Source organism: Somniosus microcephalus, chromosome 1 (genome assembly GCF_052327205.1).
Source record: "Somniosus microcephalus isolate GS21.2 chromosome 1, FLI_Smic_1.0, whole genome shotgun sequence".
NCBI lineage: Eukaryota > Metazoa > Chordata > Chondrichthyes > Squaliformes > Somniosidae > Somniosus > Somniosus microcephalus.
Window position 1 is genome coordinate 173,000,585 of NC_140987.1, and position 20,309 is coordinate 173,020,893.

Here is a 20,309-nt window from a genome sequence, read left to right on the forward strand (position 1 = left end):
AGTTCTAGTCTCCATATTGCAAAATGATATTGAGGCACGGAACATAAGAAGTAAGAGCAGGAGTAGGCCATACGGCCCATCGAGCCTGCTCCACCATTCACTGAGATCATGGCTGATCATGGACCTCAACTCCACTTTCCCGCCCGATCTCCATATCCCTTGATTCCCCTAGAGTCCAACAATCAATCTATCTCGGCCTTGAATATACTGAAAGACTCCACATTCACAGCCCTCTGGGGCAGAGAATTCCAAAGATTCACAACCCTATGAGTGAAGAAATTCCTCCTCATCTCGGTCTTAAATGGCTGACCCCTTATCCTGAGACTATGCCCCCTAGTTCTAGACTCTCCAGCCAGGGAAAACAACCTCTCGGCATCTACCCTGTCAATCCCCTTCACAATCTTGTATGTTTCAATGAGATCACACCTCATTCTTCTAAACTCCAGAGAGTATAGGCCCATTCTACACAATCTTTCATCATGGGACAGCCCTCTCATCCCAGGAATCAATCTACTGAACCTTTGTTGCACCGCAAAACAGATTTACAAGGATGATACCAGAGTTGAGGGGTTATAACCATCAGGAAAGACTGAGGCTCTTTTTCCCTCTAAAAGAGAAGGCTGAGGGGTGACCTATTGGAGGACTTTAAGATAATGAAAGGGTTTGATAGGGTAGATGTACAGAAGGTGTTTTCACTTGTGGGGGAAGTCCAAAACTAGGTGTCATTAATATAAGATAGTCACTAATAAATCCGAGAAGAAATTCAGGAGAAACTTCTTTACCCAGAAAGTGGTTAGAATGTGGAACTTGCTGTCACATGGAGTAGTTGAGACGACTAGCATAGATGCATTTAAGAGAAAGCTAGCTAAGTACACGAGGGAGATAGAAATAGAAGGATATGCTGACAGGGTTAGATGGATTTGGGTGAGAAGGCCCATGTTGAGCACAAACACTGGTTAGACCCGTTGGGCCGAATGGCCTGTTGTAAATTGGATGTAAAATTATCATAACTTATCGAATACAGTCCAGTGATGTCATTCTGACGCAGCAGAGGTAAAAATGATATAACATTGGAGGAAATATCTATACAGCACTAACTATTCTCATTCTGTCCATTTTTGAAGTTAATCAATCTTTCAGAATCGGATCTTGTATCTGTGCTTCAGGTCATGTTCCTTTTACCGTGAAGGTAGCCCAAAATAGAATTGAATAGCATCTACTGAATCTGATGGTACTTACGACTTGCCATTGCAATGGCTGTGTTTTGAAATTGGGGCCCACTGACATGACATAAGAATGCTGCATGCCTGATCCCATCACCCAGTGCTGTTAAGTACTACTCTATCTGAATAGAAGGGGAGACCTCATTCTTCAACTGGCACAAATGTTAATCAAAACTTTTTACAAATGTCATAGATTCTGCTTTCATGACTGTTTGATGGCATAAAGAGAACACATTTAGATCTTCCAAGTGTTGCTCATTAGGAGGAATGATGACTCATCTTGGCTTTAAAAGTGTTGCCTACTTTGGTGCATGTAGCTTTTAAATGTAAACACAATTTCATAACTTCTGACAGATTGAAAATTACAGTACATCACTGTTGCTGATCATAAATGTCACTCGTCACATTTCCCTGATACTACCTCAGAGTGGAGTTTTGTGAAGGACACATATTGTGCCGTGGGATGTTCCTTGTATTGCACACTGAGCCAGTGTTAAAAATCATCAATGAGAAAACCCGATGTGAGTTGAGCTCAGCATCACGAATGAGAGAGAATTCATCTCTGCAAGTTCTAATCACCTTACTATTTATAACACCGGTTAGATAGGTTAATTAAAACACAAACTTTAATCGCAAACTGTATGAATTGTAGAATGGCTCTGGTATAGCTGCTACTTTTTCCAGTTCTCCACTTTCACCTCATCTCCACGAAACATAAAATTACTTCAGAGATTGTATCGTCACATGTATTATAACAAGATCAAGGGATATGGGGAGAAAGCAGGGACAGGGTACTGAATTTGGATGATCAGCCATGATCTCATTAAATGGCGGAACAGTCTTGAGGGGCCGAATGATCTGCTCATGCTCCTATCTTCTATGTTTCTATCTTCTATGTTTCTATGAGATGATTTTTGTCAAACCTCTTCATTTGTTACCAGGTGGGGCTTATGTGGATGCTGTATTTTAATTAAGACCTGCAAGATTCACTACCAAGCTTTCGTTGCCCAAATGTTTGCACTGCTGTCTGCAGTAGTTTTAGTTAACTTGCGTTTGTTCGAAAAGTGACCTTGTATATCCTATTCAGAATAAAATCTTGGTCATTCGGAGTTAGTTCTTGCACAGTTGAAGAGTAGCAGTTGGAAATGCTCTCATAATATTGTAGCATTGGATGGAACAGCAGTTGTGATATCTGAACAGCATCTGTGCTAATGAACTCATTGACACATCAGGTTGCAGCTGGGGGTTGGGAAAGGACTTTGAGAGGAAATGGCAGCCAGCAAGGCAGTCTTGGTGAGCCCCAGCACTTGGCCAGCTTCTTACTTTGTCAAGTTTACGGAATGCTTCATTCAGAAACATTTTAGAAATGCAGTTGAACATAAGACCTTCCAACAGGATATGTTACAAACAGAAAATGCTGGAAATGCACAGTAATTCTGTCAGCCTCTGTGAAAAGGAAAAAGTGGATAAAGTTGTTTATATAGAACTAATAATTTATGTCCATATTCTGCTGAAGACACTGAAACATTAGACCACCGTTTCAATTTTCAGTTGCAGACAGACCTGTTATGTTTTTTCAGTTCTCAGTGCAACATTGGCCTGGACATTGCGGTGGTAATGACTGTTAGCATTCGTCGTCATTACCTTCTGAAACTGATCATAACTTCAGGAGTTAGCGCATGCACATCTAAATGCGGAAATTCTGGAGCTAAGGTCAGATATTCACTGCTCCGTCAGGCCCGCCTCTCCCCTCTTGCTTTCCCCCCACCCCCCCTGCCACCAATAGCTAGCAATCAGTGGAACTGGTGATAACGTAAGCTTTTCCGATCTAATTGCGCTGTTAAACACCCCACTAAAAGTTAAACCTTGTCGGAATAGGTGTAACTGAGGTCTTAACGGCATAATGATTGCTGAACGACCATTCTGGCCCTGAAAAACACTTTATATTTGTGAAATGTCAAATTTCCCCATTATAGTCGAAAATTACTGGATTTTTAAAATACTAGCCCGTTAGCCGCTGGCCCCGAAGTACATTCCGCACAAGGATCTCTCAATACCTGCGTTGCGAACTTTGGGTTTTCCGACCTTGAATTCGATGGAACGGAACTTAATGGGGATCCTCTTGTTCGAGCTGCAGTGACATCAACAAGCTGTCTAAGCAGCCAATCAAAAGGCAGAATTCTCACACAGCGAACAAGGAAGTGAGTAAGCCCTTAAAATTCTAACTTTTTAAAATAGTTAGAGAGAGCAAAAGAAAGACTGGGGTTCTCACGTGGGGAAAAGGCAAACCTGAAATAAAAATGCACAAACTTTTCAAAAAAATGTTTTTTTTTTTTTTAAGTTACTTTAAAATTTTAATTTTGATTAAAATGGACAAATTTCACACTGCACAAAATTAAAATGAGTTTTTCAGGCCCTTAACATTTGTTTAGCAGTTAATACGCTGTTAAAACCCCAGTTACACCGAAATCACCTTGGGTCTAACTTTTAGTGGGGAATTTAACAGCGTAATTACTGCGGAAGAGCCGAAGTTTTCACCTGTTTGAATGATTTAAGAGATTTCACTGATTGCTGGCTCTGTTGGGGGGTGGGCAGAGCGCTGCCATTGACTGACTGCGACTTTAAGCAAGTGCATGGGCCAAATCACAAAGTTGCTGTCAGTTTCAAAGGTGGTATGACTGCATACTCCGAGTTCACCGTCATACCGACCACAAATTCACGCCCAATAAAAAATGTTTGTGAAGTTTGTCACTGACTGCAAATTCTGGGCCATTATCATTTACAAGATGTTTAAGTACTGAACGACTTGATCAGAATAAGAAATGCAACAAAAATAATGTGATCCCAGCAGTTGGTGAGAATACCATCGGCAGAAGGCTGCTGAAAGATAAGTTAGGAAATTGGTGGTGCGGGGGTGGGAAGAGAGAAATGCTTTTGAAAGCTGCCTATTTTGGCTTGTTTGCTCATCATGGCTTGTGATGTTCGAGCAGCTAGTATTAAGTATTTCAATTATAATTTTAATGTGGGAGAAATACAATGGGTTGATATTTTTAATTGCACTAATTTGGTGATAAAGCCAGGTTGTTTACAGGACCATTGGAAGTGCTTTGTGCCTGACTATATTCTTTTGTACACAGACAGCCATTGAAAACCACTGTGGGTTTTTTCTCTTGAATGTAATCATAGTAATAATGAGCAGCAAATTAGCATAACAGTTAAATGATTTGGATCACAGCCATTAAAGCATAATTGTACTTCAAGATGAGCCAGTGGTCTTTATTGCAAGCCTTAATTTGTAATACAGGTGTACTTTCTGCACCATATCTTTGATGTGACATGTCAGCTTACTTCAAGGTAAATGAAGTGGTCATTCATCTCAGTGCTGACTTTTAAATTTTGCTGTGCACAACAGTTGCTGCACTTCACAGTAACTATAAGAGATGTTTTCAAATATGAGATGTAATAAGCTGTTCCATAATGGCTTGTCTTTTTCTGTGGGAAGTCTTGTGACACATTGCTGTGATATCTTTGCAAATAGGAAGCAGCTATATATGCATTGTTGGATTATGAATCTGTGCAAGAAAAAAGTTGAACTAAATATTCAAGCTCAATAACTAGATACCTTGCAAGGTGTTGATAATTGATGTCCAGTGTTTTCATGCTCAAGTAAATAAAACTCTTCAATTTGCAGAAATTGTAAAATGTATATTTCCAACTTATTTTTGCTATTTTAATTTCCTTCTGGTTATTGTATGAAAATGTGATTAATATTATCGTTTCCATGAACAGTTTGATGGAAATGCTTTTTTTAAAGGAAAATGTAAGCCTGAAAGTGCCACGGTTTTATCCCTCTCCCCATCTAGAGAAACAAATCCCAGAAAGGAAACTCGCACTTTGTGTGCGAGATAACAAGTTTAATGCTATTTTCTGTCTTCTGTATAGACTCGTGTTTCAGAGTTCCACAATCTGCAGGTAGCTGCTCAGCTGGAGTCAGCTAAGGGCTTTATCAGAATGATTCTTTAGGGAAGTGCAGATCATCCTCCTGGTGTGTATCCAGCTGTTTCCATCTTGAAGCCAATCTGTCTTACTCTTTGTGGATACGGTTGCTAACTTGGCCTGCACTTCAAGTCAGTTTAGTGGCTCTCCTGGTGACCTGAACTGGCAGGTTTATGTGGAAGAGAGGAAATTACCTTCAATTTAAATTCTCTCTTACAAGGTTGAGTTGCATTTTAAACAGTTTTTTTGGGGTGGTGGGTGGGAAGATGGTGCACGGGAGGGGCATGACCTTTCATTAAAAGTACTTCTTTCCACCCTTGCAGCTTAAGTTTCTATCTGCTTAATCTATACACATGATGAGAGAATTAAAAAAAAAAAAATCAATATTTCTGCATGCTCATTACTTTGGTAGCCTGTTCTATTAAGTGTTTACTCTAGATTTTGTTTTTGCTATCCCTGCATTCATCACCACCACTGAACTCTCGTTAGTTGCTTACTTCTGCAATTGAATCTAGCTAGCATAACATTTTGCTGTCATATTTATAAAACTCTAGTTTATAACTGCAAAGCTAACGGTCTTTTTCCCCAAAATAAATTACTTTTTATGCTTTAAATATTCTTCTTAGCTACTCCTCTTGCGTGTATAAAATATAAAAAAATCATTATACATCTGAGGATGTCATGTACTTTTGATGAGGCACAAGTGCAATGAATAGAGTATTAGTCACTGTAGAGGGCAATGTTTGAGAGAATTTATACAGCATTCCTTAAAGAGGAATATCAAAGATCATCGCATGGTGCAGCACAGAAAGAGGCCATCGGCCCATCGTACCTGGGCTGGCTCTTTGAAAGAACTATCCTACTAGTCCCACTCCCCTGCTCTTTCCCATAGCCCTGCAACGTTTTGCCCTTCATGTATTTATCCAATTTCCTTTTGAAAGTGACCAATTAATCTGTTTCTACGCCCCCCCCCCCCCCCCCGGCAGTGCTTTCCAGATCACAACAACTTGCTGTATAAAGTTTTTTTCCCTCATGTTCTTCTGCCAATTATTTTAAATCTGGTTACCGACCCTTCTGCCACTGGAAGCAGTTTCTCCTTATTTACCCGATCCAAACACGTCATGATTTTGAACACCTGTATAAATTCCCCTTAACCTTCTCTGCTCTCAGGAGAAGAACCCCAGTTCTCTAGTCTCTCAATGTAACTGAAAACCCTGATCCTTGTTACCATTCTCGTAAATCACTTCTGCATCCGCTCCAAGGTCTAGACATCCTTTCTAAAGTGTCGTGCCCACAATTGAATGCTGTACTCCAGCTGAGACCTAACCAGTGCTTTATAAAGGTTTAGCTTAACTTCCTTGCTTCTGTACTCTATGCTTCTATTTATAAAACCAAGAAGTATTTTTTTTTTAACGGCCTTCTCAACTTGTCCTGCCACCTTCAAAGATTTGTGTACTCACACCCCCAGGTCTCTCTGTTCCTGCACACCCTTTAAAATTCTACCGTTTAGCTTATGTTGCCTCTCCTCATTCTTCCTACCAAAATATATCACTTCACACTTCCCTGTGCTAAATTTCATCTGCCATGTGTCTGCCCATTTCACCAGTCTGTATATGTCCTTCTGAAGTCTGTTACTGTCCTCCTCACTTTTTTTTACTTTTCAGAGTTTCATGTCCTCTGCAATCTTTGCAGTTATGCCCTGTATAACCAAGTCCAGGTCAATAATATATATCAAGAGAAGTGGTCCCAACACTGACCCCAGGGGACACCACTGTATACTTCCGTCCAGTCTGAAAAACAACCATTCACCACTATTCTCTGCTTTCTGTTCCACAGTATATCTATGCTGCCACTGTCTCTTTAACCCCATGGGCTTTAATTTTGCTAACAAGTCTGTTCTATGGTACTTTAAACGTCTTTTGAAAGTCCATGTACACATCAGGCCCACTACCCCCCTCAACCCTCTCCATTACTGCATCAAAGAACTCAATCAGGTTAATCAAATGCAATTTGCATTTAACAAATCCATGCAGGCTTTCATTTATTAATGCATATTTTTCCAAGTGCCAATTAATTTTGTTGATTATTGTTTTTAAAAGTTTCCCCACCACCAACGTTGGGATGACTGGCCTGTAGTTGCCGGGTTGATCACTCTCCCCTTTTTTTAAACCGGGATGTAACATTTTCAATCTTTCAGTTCTCTGGCAACACCCCCATATCCAAGGAGGATTGGAAGATTGTGGCCAGAGCCTCCACAATTTTCACCCTTACTTCCCTCAGTAACCTAGAATGCATCCTATCTGGGCTAGGTGACTTTTCTACTTTGAGGACTACCAGCTGTTTAAGTACATGCTCTTTATCTATTTTTATCCTATCCAATTATCGCTACTGTCTCCTCCTTTACTGCTACATTGGCAGCATCCGAAAGACACACTCTCAGTACTGCTCTGGAGTGTCAGCCTCGATTTTTGTCCTCAAGACTCTGGAGTGGGACTTGAACCTGCAACCTTCTGACTCAGAGGTGAGAGTGCTACCACTGAGCCACGGCTGACATCCTGTTGAATTTCTCTACTACCTCCTCCTTTACTGTGACGTTGGCAGCATCCTCCTCTTCAGGGAAGACAGATGCAAAGTACTCAATCAGTACCTTAGCCATGCCCTCTGTCTTCACAAGATCTCCTTTTTGGTTCCTAATTGGTCCCACCCTCCCTTTGACTTTTTTTTACTGTTTATAGGTTCTCTTACTCTCTCTCTGCCCCTCTTATTTCCTTTTTCAGTTCTTCTCTGTACTTTTTGGATTCAGCTTGATTTTCTACTGAATTATGAGCCTGACATTTATTATAAGCCTCCTTTTTCTGTTTCATTTTAACCTCTGTACCTTTCGTCATCTAGGGAGCTCAAGCTTTAGATGCCCTCTCTTTCCCCCTCGTGGGAATGTGTCAAGTCTGTACCTGAACTAACTCCTTTTTGAAGGCGTCCCATTGTTCATTTTGTGTTTTACTTGACAATCTTTGATTTCAATCTAACTGGGCCAGATTCTTTTTCAGCACACTGAAATTAGCCCTCCTCCAGTTGAGTATTTTCACATTTGACTTTTCCTTGTCCTTTTCCATAACTACTCCAAGCCTAATGATAATAAAGAAATATTGGCCGCATCTTTTCCTTGAAATATTTCAGCAACATCATACCATAGAAACAGTATTTGATGGACTGTTGGAGTCAAAAATAATTCCTTGGTGTACACCCTTTATTGCAGATACGTTTATTAACAATGCCCAGTGTTTCAATTTTGTCGGTTAGTAGAAGACTTTGTGCTTGCCCCTTCCATTCAGTGCAAGCTTGACATTAATCCTTTTGCTCGTCAATAATCTAACATTTTCTTGATCCTGAAATTATTAGAAGTGCTCTATTGGAGAATACAGTTCCTTGGATGACATATTGGTTATTAGGGTATTATCTGTGAAACTGAAGTACGGTGTTTATTCCATTAAGTCTTAATACTTAATTTTAGAACAAGAACAAGCACATTTTGTAATCAATGGAAGTTTAAAAAAAAAACATTATTCTCTCTGCATTGGAATCCCCCGTACAACATGATCAGCTCTCCGTTGAATGATTGTCCAGATAATGTGCCCCCCAAAGTATTACTTAGCCATAAAGAGCTGAAGGGCCCAGATTTGATTTCTGGTCTGTGCTGTCTTAACAGAAATTGGCACCAGCACTCTTGGACCAGGAGTGGGGAAGATCAGACAACATGCCCCCTCCTGTTTGCTATCCAGAGCAGTGTGCATATCGGTCGAGTTCAGGATCTGGCTTGGGCTCAGCTGTGATAACCTCCACAATTCAAAGCCTGCTGTCTCTGTTAATGTGAAAAAGAGACACTTGGGGTAGGTACTGGAGGGTACTCATCAATGCTGTTGGAACGGTACCTCAGTAATTAGCCAGTGCATTCACGAAGGGTGAAAATTGGCAGCAAAAAGAAAAATGAATTATGGGCAATTGTTGAAATGTGCTGGTCTAACTTTTGAGAACAAATTTGTCGAGCTTGATGTATCATAATTAAAGAAACACTTATGATTATAAAACATAGTGAATTGACAGAAAAACGAAAGCAGTAAGAGCTCCATATGATGGGCCTGAACTATTTCTGGTGATGTCTGGCAGTAGTATTGCCGTGGTGGGCAACAGCTTCTGGTTTGTGTCGGCACCAGCAGCATTAAAAATTTTCTTCGGGTCCCCGAACCCTCCCATTGCTTAGCAAAAGGGGCTGAGTTGTCCACATCAATGGCAGAATTTCTTTGGGAGTCAAGGCCAGGACCTTTGCCTGGGCACAGGTAGGTTCCACTTGTGCCTCTGCAGTGGCCAATATGCCTCCTTTCACTGAACGTACAGACCGGGGATGAGGAACTGGTCTGGGAGTCCCAATCCCTGACCACACCCACTCTGACATGGGTGACCTTGTTTGGGGCAGATGCAGGCTCGGTCCCAAATTTGATCCCATGGAAACTGGCAGATAAGGCTGGGACCTTGACGTATCTGACCAGAGCATCAAATCTCATATCGCATTTATCACAAAGACTATCTATTTTCCCCTTTCCAATATCCCTCGTCTTCAGACTTCCCTCATACCCACAGTCACTGAAACCTTAGTGTTACAAGTTTGTTGGGATCTTGCCTAAATAAATCCTCTACAACATTACCAGTTTAATTAGCTACTTCGTTAAGTATCCTGGACCTGTGGTCTTGGCCTCCTTCAGTGTTGTCAGTCTGTCCATCACCCATTCATCAGTTACATCTATTTTTCTTGGAACCTCATCCTCTTGCCCTAGAAATTTTATGCCAACAGTAGGGCAGCTGTCTAATGTTTCTTCTGCAAATTGCAGGTGCAAATAATTTATAATGCCATTCCTTGATCACTGGATATGATGTTCCATTTGGACTCCCTTAGGGGTCCCATTGTTTACCTGACTTCCTATTTGCAATATAGGTCTCAAAGCCTTTCACATTATGTTTTATGTTTCCTGATTTTTGTCTCTTGACTCTCCTGACCTGTTTCTTAGTTTCCCCAACCTTATTCTTATAGTCATAAGTTTGACAGTGGGGAAGCTTTGTTGATGTTTCTAGTAACATCTACGAAGGCAGTTAACCTTGATCACGTATTCATATTGCCTAATTGGAAAGTGATATAATAAACGTTTGAGTAAAACAGACGAAGTTCTATGGCCTTTCTCTGACTTCTGAAGCTCAATCAAGTTAATTGTGCATTTTCTAATCTGTAATTTGTCTAATATATTGCTTTACTCTTTTGAAACCATTTCGAGAATATAGTTGGGAAATTATTGCAAACAGGTCGTTAAATCCTAAAATATTTTATATATTTATTCTAGCCCAAAGATAGAGGGTACCAGATGCCATCTCTTGGAATCAAAATCTACCTTTGATCCTATCTGCTCCTAATTTACATTTGGGATGTTTTTTTAACTCTGGGGAGATTATAATTCCCAAATAATTAATTCCCATTGGCTTCTGAATGAATGGAAAACCTGACAGAAGATCGAGTACAACATTTGTTCAGTGTTAACATTTTTGATTACATCCAATTAACCTTTATACTCTGAAATGGATGCAAATAAATTGGAGCTTTAAGGATCCCTACAGCCACTATCTCTGGGATCTTTAGGATCAAAAGAATACCATGCACAATGAATGTCTGTGATGTTCTGTGCCAGTCACCGTCAATCTCCAGATCTGCCAAATATTTCCTTCAAGTGCCATAATTAGAGATGGAAGGCCTTGTTACTTTGTGCACGAATGTTAAATAATGCAGAATCTATTAAATTCTGCTATATAAGTGTCCATTATATACGCCCTCATTGTCGTTCTGAAAATACATCACCTCGTATTTCTCTGCATTAAATTTCATGTAGCAGCCAGCTGCCCAATCTATGAACCTGCCTACATCTTCCTGAAGTCACTTTTGGCCCTCTTCACAATTAACCAGTGCCCATTTTTGTGGTGTTCAGTATTTTGCCTTGTACATCCTGGTCCAGGTCTCTCTCAATATTTTTTGCTGAGGAGAACAATTGCCTTAACACTGACCCTTGGAAATGCCACTGTTGCCATCTTTGCATTCTGTAAAAATATCCGTTACCCAATACTGTTTTCTGTTTCAGCTAATTTCCTATTGCTGCTGCAACATTCCACTTAAATTACATATGTTTTTTTCACAGAATTAAAGGGGATATATTTAGAACTGCTGTATTTCAAACAAAAAGGGCAAAATTCCTGTTTTCAGCCACCTTGCCTAGTGTTTATCATACGGATAGAAGATGGGCATTAGTCAGTGCCTCTGAACAACAATGTTGTGCATTTATACAGCACTTTTTTTTAATGGCTGAGACCAAGGCCTTTTGCACACTCGTCTCTGGGGAGAGAAGGCAAATACGAACCTCTATCCGTTAATTATATACAGGATCACCAAATCTCCGGTATTTTCCCCCCATTTTCTATTTTGGAACTTTGGGTAATATAATCAAAAATGGCAATGAATCAATAGAATGTCCAAAGACCAGTCAGCGTGATAGAATGGTAATGTCACAGTTGGACTGAAATGGTTTGATGATGTGTTCAAGTTTTATCAGCCTGCAATTTCATTAGAGGCTGCTATATGGTTGAATGCTCAGTGCATTTGAGCCAGTCTTTAGCAGTTGAGCAGCATCTTTAACTATCTTTTACTACTTCTCATTTTATTATGGTCTAAGGAAATGGCTAGATTGCCTGGAGCCCAAGATATTTCAGCAGGTTTAATTACAAGTATGTGAAGCACCAGTCGATGCTGATCATGAGACCCATGCACTTGACACTTGATGATCAACGGCCAAGTTTATTAATGAAATATACCCTGAAGGGGGTGGCTCTGCAGTTCGCCAATGTTGTAAACTTTTTATTGAGAATCTAAACCCAAGGTGATGTTGAAAAGCCACAAAAAAATTATTGTACAGAATGGACATGTATACTGAGGTTCTTCAAGAACCTTCACAACAAATGTGATCACTGCACTTCCAGATTCAGAATAGATTTCTCCAATCTTAAAAAAGTTTGCGTTTTTGTCACTTGCCTTTAGCACATTTTTGGAAGCAAATGCGGAAATAACTGATCCCTTTGTTGATCTGCTAATTTCTGGAAGGGAAATAACTCAAGATTAGCCAAAACTCTAAGTTGGGCAGCTATTAGTTCAGCAAGATGATGGTGGAGTCGCATCAAGGCAGGAGAAAGGAGCAAGCATAACTATTGCTTGTGAGGGAGCAAAGTAAAGAATTAAATGACTGAATTAAGTCAACAGAGTGAATAACATTTTCTTCTTTCTACTTTATCAAGCTTCTTTTCCTTTCGTACAAGTGAATTAACCTGTGATATTGCTTGTGTTAAGTTGGTCGATAGTCCCCCTTACCTGTGTTTTTCTGGTGTTGCCTTTCTGTCTCTGTCTACTCTTCTGCTTCTCTAGCTCTCTCTTTGTTCTCTTCTTCCCTCATGGGTGGGGGAGGAAGTCACTGGGGCTCCAATTTCTCATTAATTACTTGCCAGTCAGCTCATGCACCATGTGCTGTTAAGTAAAAATGGGCTATGCAATGCTAAGTGTTAGTGCTACTCCGTGGCTTGTCACATAACCCCTGGTGGTGTGACTTGCCTTTAGGTTCCTACGTGCCTGAATGCCTTCTGTGTCCACTCTATTTGACTCCCACATGCCTGGCAGTATGATTGATTGCTGAATAGTCCCCACTGTGTCTGACATCAGTGTGGTTAGCAACTGAGTCACAGACTGAGATAAAGTGAATGCCTGCTAATCCAAGGTACAGTTTGCTCTGAGTCCCCTGATACCTGTTTCTCTACCCCCAAAATCTATCTCTATCTCGCTCTCTTCCTCTGCATCAATCTTTCTGTCTCCTTTAATCGTCTGTCTCTTCTTCCCAATTTCTTCCCCTCAACTCTCTTCACTCCCGCGTACTTCCCCTCGCCCCATCCCACCACCCATCTCTACTTTGTTCAAATCGGCAGGCTGGAAGACCTGGGGGGGAAAATGTCTGAGACACCAGGAAGGCCCCAGGTGAAGCTGCAGGGCAGATCATCGTGCCCAAAGAAAATAATAAAAAAACAAGAGGCTGAGGAGTAGCTGGGTTAGGAAACCAGCCTCGAGTTGTGCAAAGGTAACAAAAAATTAATTAAAAATATGTAAGCGCCGGCTTGGCTCGGGAAGCACGTTTTCCCTGAGTCAGTAGGGCGTGGATTCAAGCCCACTGGAAGTTGGACCTGAAATTCTGTCAATACCCGCACCCATTCTGCGAATGTCAAGTTATGCTCAAATTTCCCACCAACCTCACTAGCATACATAAGAACATAAGAAATAGGAGCAGGAGTAGGCCAATTGGCCCCTCGAGCCTGCTCCGCCATTCAATAAGATCATGGCTGATCTGATCCTAACCGCCAATCCACTATGACAGGACTATCTCCTGAATCTAACAGCATTAGACACACGAAAAACAGGAGCAGGATCAGGCTACACGGCCCCTGGGCCCGCTCCGCTACCCACAGGGCCATGACCTATCCGAACCTAGACTCATGTCCAAATTCCTGCCCGCTCCCCGTAACCCTTAATTCCCTTTTCTACTAGGAAACTGTCTATTTCTGTTTTAAATTTATGTAATGATGTAGCTTCGACAGCTTTTTGGGGCAGCATATTCCATGGACCTACCACCCTCTGAGTGAAGTAGTTCCTCCTCATCTCAGTTTTGAAAGAGCAGCCCCTTATTCTAAGACTATGCCCCCTAGTTCTAGTTTCACCCATCATCTGGAACATCCTCCCTGCATCCACCCGATCCAACCCCTTCATAATCTTATATGTTTCAATAAGATCGCCTCTCATTCTTCTGAACTCCAATGAGTAGAGTCCCAATCTACTCAACCTCTCCTCATATGTCCATCCCCTCATCCCCGGGATTAATCGAGTGAACCTTCTTTGTACTGACTCGAGAGCAAGTATGTCCTTTCTTAAGTATGGACACCAAAACTGTATGCAGTATTCCAGGTGCGGTCTCACCAATACCTTGTACAACTGAAGCAATACCTCCCTATTTTTATATTCTATCCCCCTAGCAATGAAAGCCAACATTCCATTGGCCTTCTTAATCACTTGCTGCACCTGCATACTAACCTTTTGAGTTTCGTGCACCAGGACCCCCAGATCCCTTTGTACTTCAGTACTTTCAAGTTTCTTGCCATTAAGATAATAACTTGCTCTACGATTTTTCCTGCCAAAGTGCATAACCTCACACTTTCCAGTATTGTATTCCATCTGCCAAATCTCTGCCCACTTACTTAGCCTGTCTATGTCCCCTTGCAGGTTTTTTATGTCCTCCTCACTCACTACTTTCCCTCCCATCTTAGTATCATCTGCAAACTTTGACGTGTTACACTCGGTCCCCTCCTCCAAATCGTTAATATAGATTGTAAAGAGTTGGGGACCCAGCACTGACCCCTGCGGAACACCACTGGTTACTGATTGCCAGTCTGAATATGAACCATTTATCCCAACTCTCTGCCTTCTGTTAGATAGCCAATCCTCTATCCATGCCAGAATATTACCCCCAATCCCGTGATTTTTTATCTTAAGCAATAATCTTTTGTGTGGCACCTTGTCAAATGCCTTTTGGAAGTCTAAATACACTACGTCCACTGGTTCACCTTTATCCACCCTATATGTTACTTCCTCAAAGAACTCCAGCAAATTTGTCAAACATGACTTCCCCTTCATAAAACCATGCTGACTTTGTCTTATTAAATTATGATTATCCAAATGTCCTGTTACTGTCTCCTTAATAATGGACTCCAAAATTTTACCTACCACAGATGTTAGGCTAACCGGTCTATAGTTTCCAGCCTTCTGTCTACTGCCCTTTTTAAATAAGGGTGTTACATTAGCAGTTTTCCAGTCTGCCGGGACCTTTGCTGAGTCCAGGGAGTTTTGGAAGATTATTACCAATGCATCCACAATCCCTACCGCCACTTCCCTCAAAACCCTGGGATGTAAGCCATCAGGTCCAGGTGATTTATCCGCCTTGAGTCCCATTATTTTACCAAGTACTACTTCCTCAGTGATTTTAATCGTATTTAGCTCCTCCCCCCCTATAGCCCCCTGCTTGTCAAGTGTTGGGATATTCTTGGTGTCCTCTACTGTAAAGACTGATACAAAATATTCATTCAGTGTTTTTGCCATCTCCATATTTCCCACCATTAATTTCCCGGTCTCATCCTCTAAGGGACCAACATTTACTTTAGCCACCCTTTTTCTTTTTATATAACTATAAAAACTCTTACTATCTGTCTTTATATTTTTTGCTAATTTACTTTCATAATGTATCTTCCCTTTCTTAATCAATCTTTTTGTTATTTTTTGCTGTCTTTTAAAGTTTTCCCAATCCTCTATCCTCCCACTAGATTTGGCTACCTTATATGCCCTTGTTTTTAGTCGAATACTATCCTTAATTTCCTTACTTAGCCACGGATGGCTGTCTTTTCTTTTACACCCTTTTTTTCTCAGTGGAATATACTTTTTTTGGAATTTGTAAAATAACTCCTTAAATGTACACCACTGATCATGTATCGTCTTATCCTTTAACCTATTTTCCCAATCCACTTTACTCAATTCCGCTCTCATACCTTCATAGTCTCCTTTATTCAAGCTTAGCACGCTTGTTTGAGATACAGCCTCCTCACCCTCTAACTGAATATGGAATTCAACCATGTTATGGTCACTCATTCCAAGGGGATCCTTTACTAGGACATTTTTAATTAATCCTGTCTCGTTACACAGGACCAGATCTAAGGTTGCTTGCCCCCTGGTTGGTTCAGTTACATACTGCTCAAGAAACCCATCCCTAATACACTCAATGAACTCATCCTCAAGGCAGCCCTGCCCAATTTGATTCATCCAATTTATATGATAGTTAAAATCCCCCATAATTATAGATGTTCCCTTATTACAAGCCTCAACTATTTCCTGATTGATACTCCGTCCAACCGAGTTGCGACTGTTCGGAGGCCTATATACTACACCCACTAGTGTTTTTTTCCCCTTATTATTCCTTATCTCCACCCAAACTGTTTCATTATCCTGATCCTTTGACCCAATATCATTTCTCTGTATTACAGTGATTCCTTCCTTTATTAACATAGCCACCCCACCTCCCCTTCCTTCCTGCCTGTCCTTCCTGATTGTTAAATAACCTGGTATGTTTAATTCCCAGGCATTGTCACCCTGCAGCCATGTTTCTGTAATGGCCACAAGATCATACCCATATGTAGCTATTTGTGCCTTTAACTCGTCTATTTTGTTACGAATGCTACGTGCATTCAGATAGAGAACTTTCAAATATGTTTTGTGACACTTAGTTCCTGCTATTGCCCTTTTTATTACTTTACCTTTTACTCCACACCTTCTACCCCTTCCTGACACGCTCTGGTTTTTAATTTCCCCACTGCTACCTAAGTCTATGACCTTCTCTGTTGTCATTTGTATTATTTGCTCTCTGGGAACCTCCCCCCAACTAGTTAGTTTAAAGCCCTCTCTACAGCCCTAGTTATATGATCCGCCAGGACTCTAGTCCCAGCACTGGCCAAGTGAAGCCCATCCCAACGGAACAGCTCCCTCCTGTCCGAGTACTGGTGCCAGTGTCCCAGGAAGCAAAACCCATTTCTCCCACACCAGTCTTTGAGCCACGCATTTTACTCTCTTATTTTATTTGTCCTAGCCAAATTCGCTCGTGGCTCAGGTAATAATCCAGAGATTATTACCCTTGTGGTTCTGCTTTTTAATTTGGCCCCTAGCTGCTCAAACTCCCTCAGCAGAACCTCCTTCCTTGTCCTATCTATGTCGTTGGTACCAACATGGACCACGACAACTGGATCCTCCCCCTCCCACTCCAAGTTTCTGTCCAGCCCAGAGGAGATGTCCTTAACCCTGGCACCGGGTAGGCAACACAGCCTACGGGACTCTCGCTCTTGGCTGCAGAGAACTCTATCTATCCCCCTAATAATACTAACCCCTACCACTACAACATTTCTATTTACTCCCCCCTCTTGAATGGCCCCCCTCTCCACGGTGCTGTGGCCAGGTTGCTCATCCTCCCTGCAGCCCCTGCTTCCGTCTCCACAGGGAGTAAGAAGCTCGAACCTGTTGGACAAGAGCAAGGGCTGCGGCTCCTCCAACACTACCTTCTGGATCCCCGTACCTGCCTCACTCATGGTCACACCGTCCAGTCCCTGACCATGGGCTACATCTGAATTAATTAACTTCATAGGTGTGACCACCTCCTGATACAGAGTCCAGGTACTTCTCCCCCTCCCTGATGTGTCGCAGTATCTGAAGCTCAGACTCCAGCTCATCAACACGGAGCTGGAGATCCTGTAGCAGCAGACACTTGTCACAGATGTAATCACCGTTAGCCTCAATGGGGTCTACCGGCTCCCACATCTCACAACAGTAACACATCATCTGCTCCATTCTATGTAATTAATTATAAATTTTTTATTTAATTAGATTAAATCAATCCCTCTAAATTACACCAGTTTAATGGTTAACCAACTGTCTCCCTTACAGCACAGACCCTAGAAAAAAACCGCCGAATTTAAGCTTGTAATAAAAAGAAGAAATACTCACCAACCAATCCAACCAATCACTTACCTGCTTCCTGGTGACGTCACTCTTGGATTATTTTTTACCTCTCTCCTCTGCTGTTGATTTGGTACGCCTCTGGTCGCTGCCGCTGGTTTTTATGCCGGGTTATAGCTCCTCCTCCTGACCTCGCTGCTCACTCCTAGGTCCGATGCTGGTCTCGGGCCTCTGGTCGCTGCCGCTGGTTGAAAGTTGAATTGTAAATCGGCGTAATTGGCCAGTGTGGTTTGAACGTGATTGGAACAGATCCAATGGATCCTCGAGGTGTTGGGGTGGAGGACTGTAGAAGTGGGCGAGAAAGAGAATTTCCTTCAGAGTCAGACTGAGGCGTGCAAGGTAAGTAGCACACAGCTCTCTTGTACAGATTTTTAATTAATTCACCTAAATAGCTCTGTGGAGAGTGTCCATTGTCTCAAATTTTCCCCTTCTTACAAATGACTGATTCACAGGAGAAGACTGCTGGGAAGAGGGCTTTCAACTTTGCAGACGATGACCTGCAGTTCCTCTTGGACAAGATATGGGAGGACCGGCTCCTCCGCTCCCGCGCATGCCATGCCATCACATGCAGACACGAGGTGGGCGCAGACAGAGGTGCCAGAGGCACTGAGTGCCACATCTAGGAAAGTCAGTGACCTGACCAGAGTAGGGAAGGTACGATACCTGCCACATTCTCCCTTTCTTCCTTGTCCACTGTGGGCACCACACTCAAGTTTTTGAGGTGGAATTAGTTGATCATGATCTTGCACCAAAAACTCCTGGAACGATGCAGACCAGTAACACCTTCAATTGTTCCACATAGTCAAATGACCGCAAGACTAATATTTCTCTATTTTTGTCTTTGTAGGCCAAGAATACGCACATTGCCTTGGAAAGGGCAAATAGTGGGGGTGGGAGTCCCAAAGCCGCACACCTCCGCTCTTTCCTGGAATTGTACTATTCTCCTCACCTTCAGGCCACCCCCAAGCAGAGCCAGACACCCGGCTCTCCTCAACTGGGTACCAGCACCATGTGAGCACTCCAGTGCCAGATGCCAGTTTCAGGGAACACAGAAACTCTGAGGAGGTGGAGAATGCCACCACCTCTCTGGAGAGAGCAGCTAGGAGGCAGCCACGGATGAATGAGTCAGTGGATTGTGTTTTGACAGCTGCAGACCTGAAAAGGTGCCTGCTGATGGAGCATCAGAGGGGCGTGAGGACACTGGGATATGTCAGCTTCTTGTGGGTTTGGCCTCCAAATCTGCTGTAATGCGCAACGCCAACATGTTAGAGCTGCGACAACCAATGGAACAGGAGGCCTTCTGCTCTCAAGGCTTAGGGTGACAGACTGGAGGACGCAATGACTCATGGCTTCCAGTCTCTTACTAAGGCCTGGCAGGATCTGACAGCTGCCATCGTGCCAGCCATTAGGCTGCTAACTGGGGCTGCAGATAAGGACCGCAGTGGAAGGGCACCTGGTGGTGTCCAATTGTCTGCTGCCAGCGCCAGCCTGGGCTGTGGCCTTTTAACAGCAGCCATGTTGCCACTTGTACAGAGCAGGCTGCAGGAGGCAGCTCTGGAGCTCCCTCCTGGGATGCATACAACAGCAGTCCTGGTTCAGGAGCACACGGCCATTCGCATGGCCCACGACTAATCAGCCCGGCAGCTTTCCACCACTCCCCACCATTCATGTTTACTGGGACAGGGAAGCAGCTGGCCAATGGGTTCATCTAGGCTCTGGGTCAAGTGGAGGGCCATGATGGAGAAGGTGGAATTTAATTCCTCTGTCTCCTACTTCCTCTTTCTCCTCCTTTGCCCGGAAGCGGGAAAGCTTCCTGGCTGCAAGATTATGACCGTCACTATCATGTCCCGCATGTTCGATGACTGCCTAGTTTTTGATGTGTTATTGCAGCTAAGTAAAGCATTTTTGATGCGAAGAGGTTATATATTTATTTAAATTTGTCAAAGTTTGCCAAAGTTGTAACAATTGCTAAAGTTTACATTAGTTTAACTCTGGTTTCCAAAGGTTCTTAATGTTGATTGATGTTTATTCTTGTAAATAGTTGTTTAAATTTCTGAAGATAGTTCAACATTGCCATAAAACACGGTTTGTAATTAAAATAAGTTTCTCTGGGTCTAGTTAAGATCTTTTTGAGTTCCTGTAACAATTTATGGAAATGGATAAGTAAAGTTCATGTTTTTCAGGCAGCATTTGTATTTATTTGTAACAATTTTCACTTAATTTACTAAGCATATAAAACATTTTTTGTAATAAATAAACATTTTTTGTTTTTGAAGTTTAAGAGCTGTGTTTGACTTTCCTTCTGGTTGCGAGTTCGGTGGGGTGTGCTCATTGGGTAAAAGCCTCTCAAAGCGATGTCTCTCCTG

At 42.1% G+C, this 20,309-nt stretch overlaps 1 protein-coding gene and 1 long non-coding RNA gene across 6 annotated transcripts in view; both read left to right on the top strand.

The window, feature by feature from the left end:
* Positions 1-20,309, top strand: part of fbxl17 (F-box and leucine-rich repeat protein 17) — a 950,602-nt gene that overhangs the window by 160,163 nt on the left and 770,130 nt on the right. The gene's annotated exons all lie outside the window — the stretch shown is intronic.
* Positions 14,758-20,224, top strand: LOC147124470 (uncharacterized). 2 transcript variants are annotated; one of them, XR_015078345.1, is made up of 3 exons: positions 14,911-18,282; positions 18,396-18,597; positions 18,791-20,224. It is a non-coding gene; the product is annotated as an uncharacterized LOC147124470 (long non-coding RNA). The 2 variants fall into 2 exon arrangements; XR_015078344.1 differs by having other exon boundaries at positions 14,758-18,282; positions 18,396-20,224.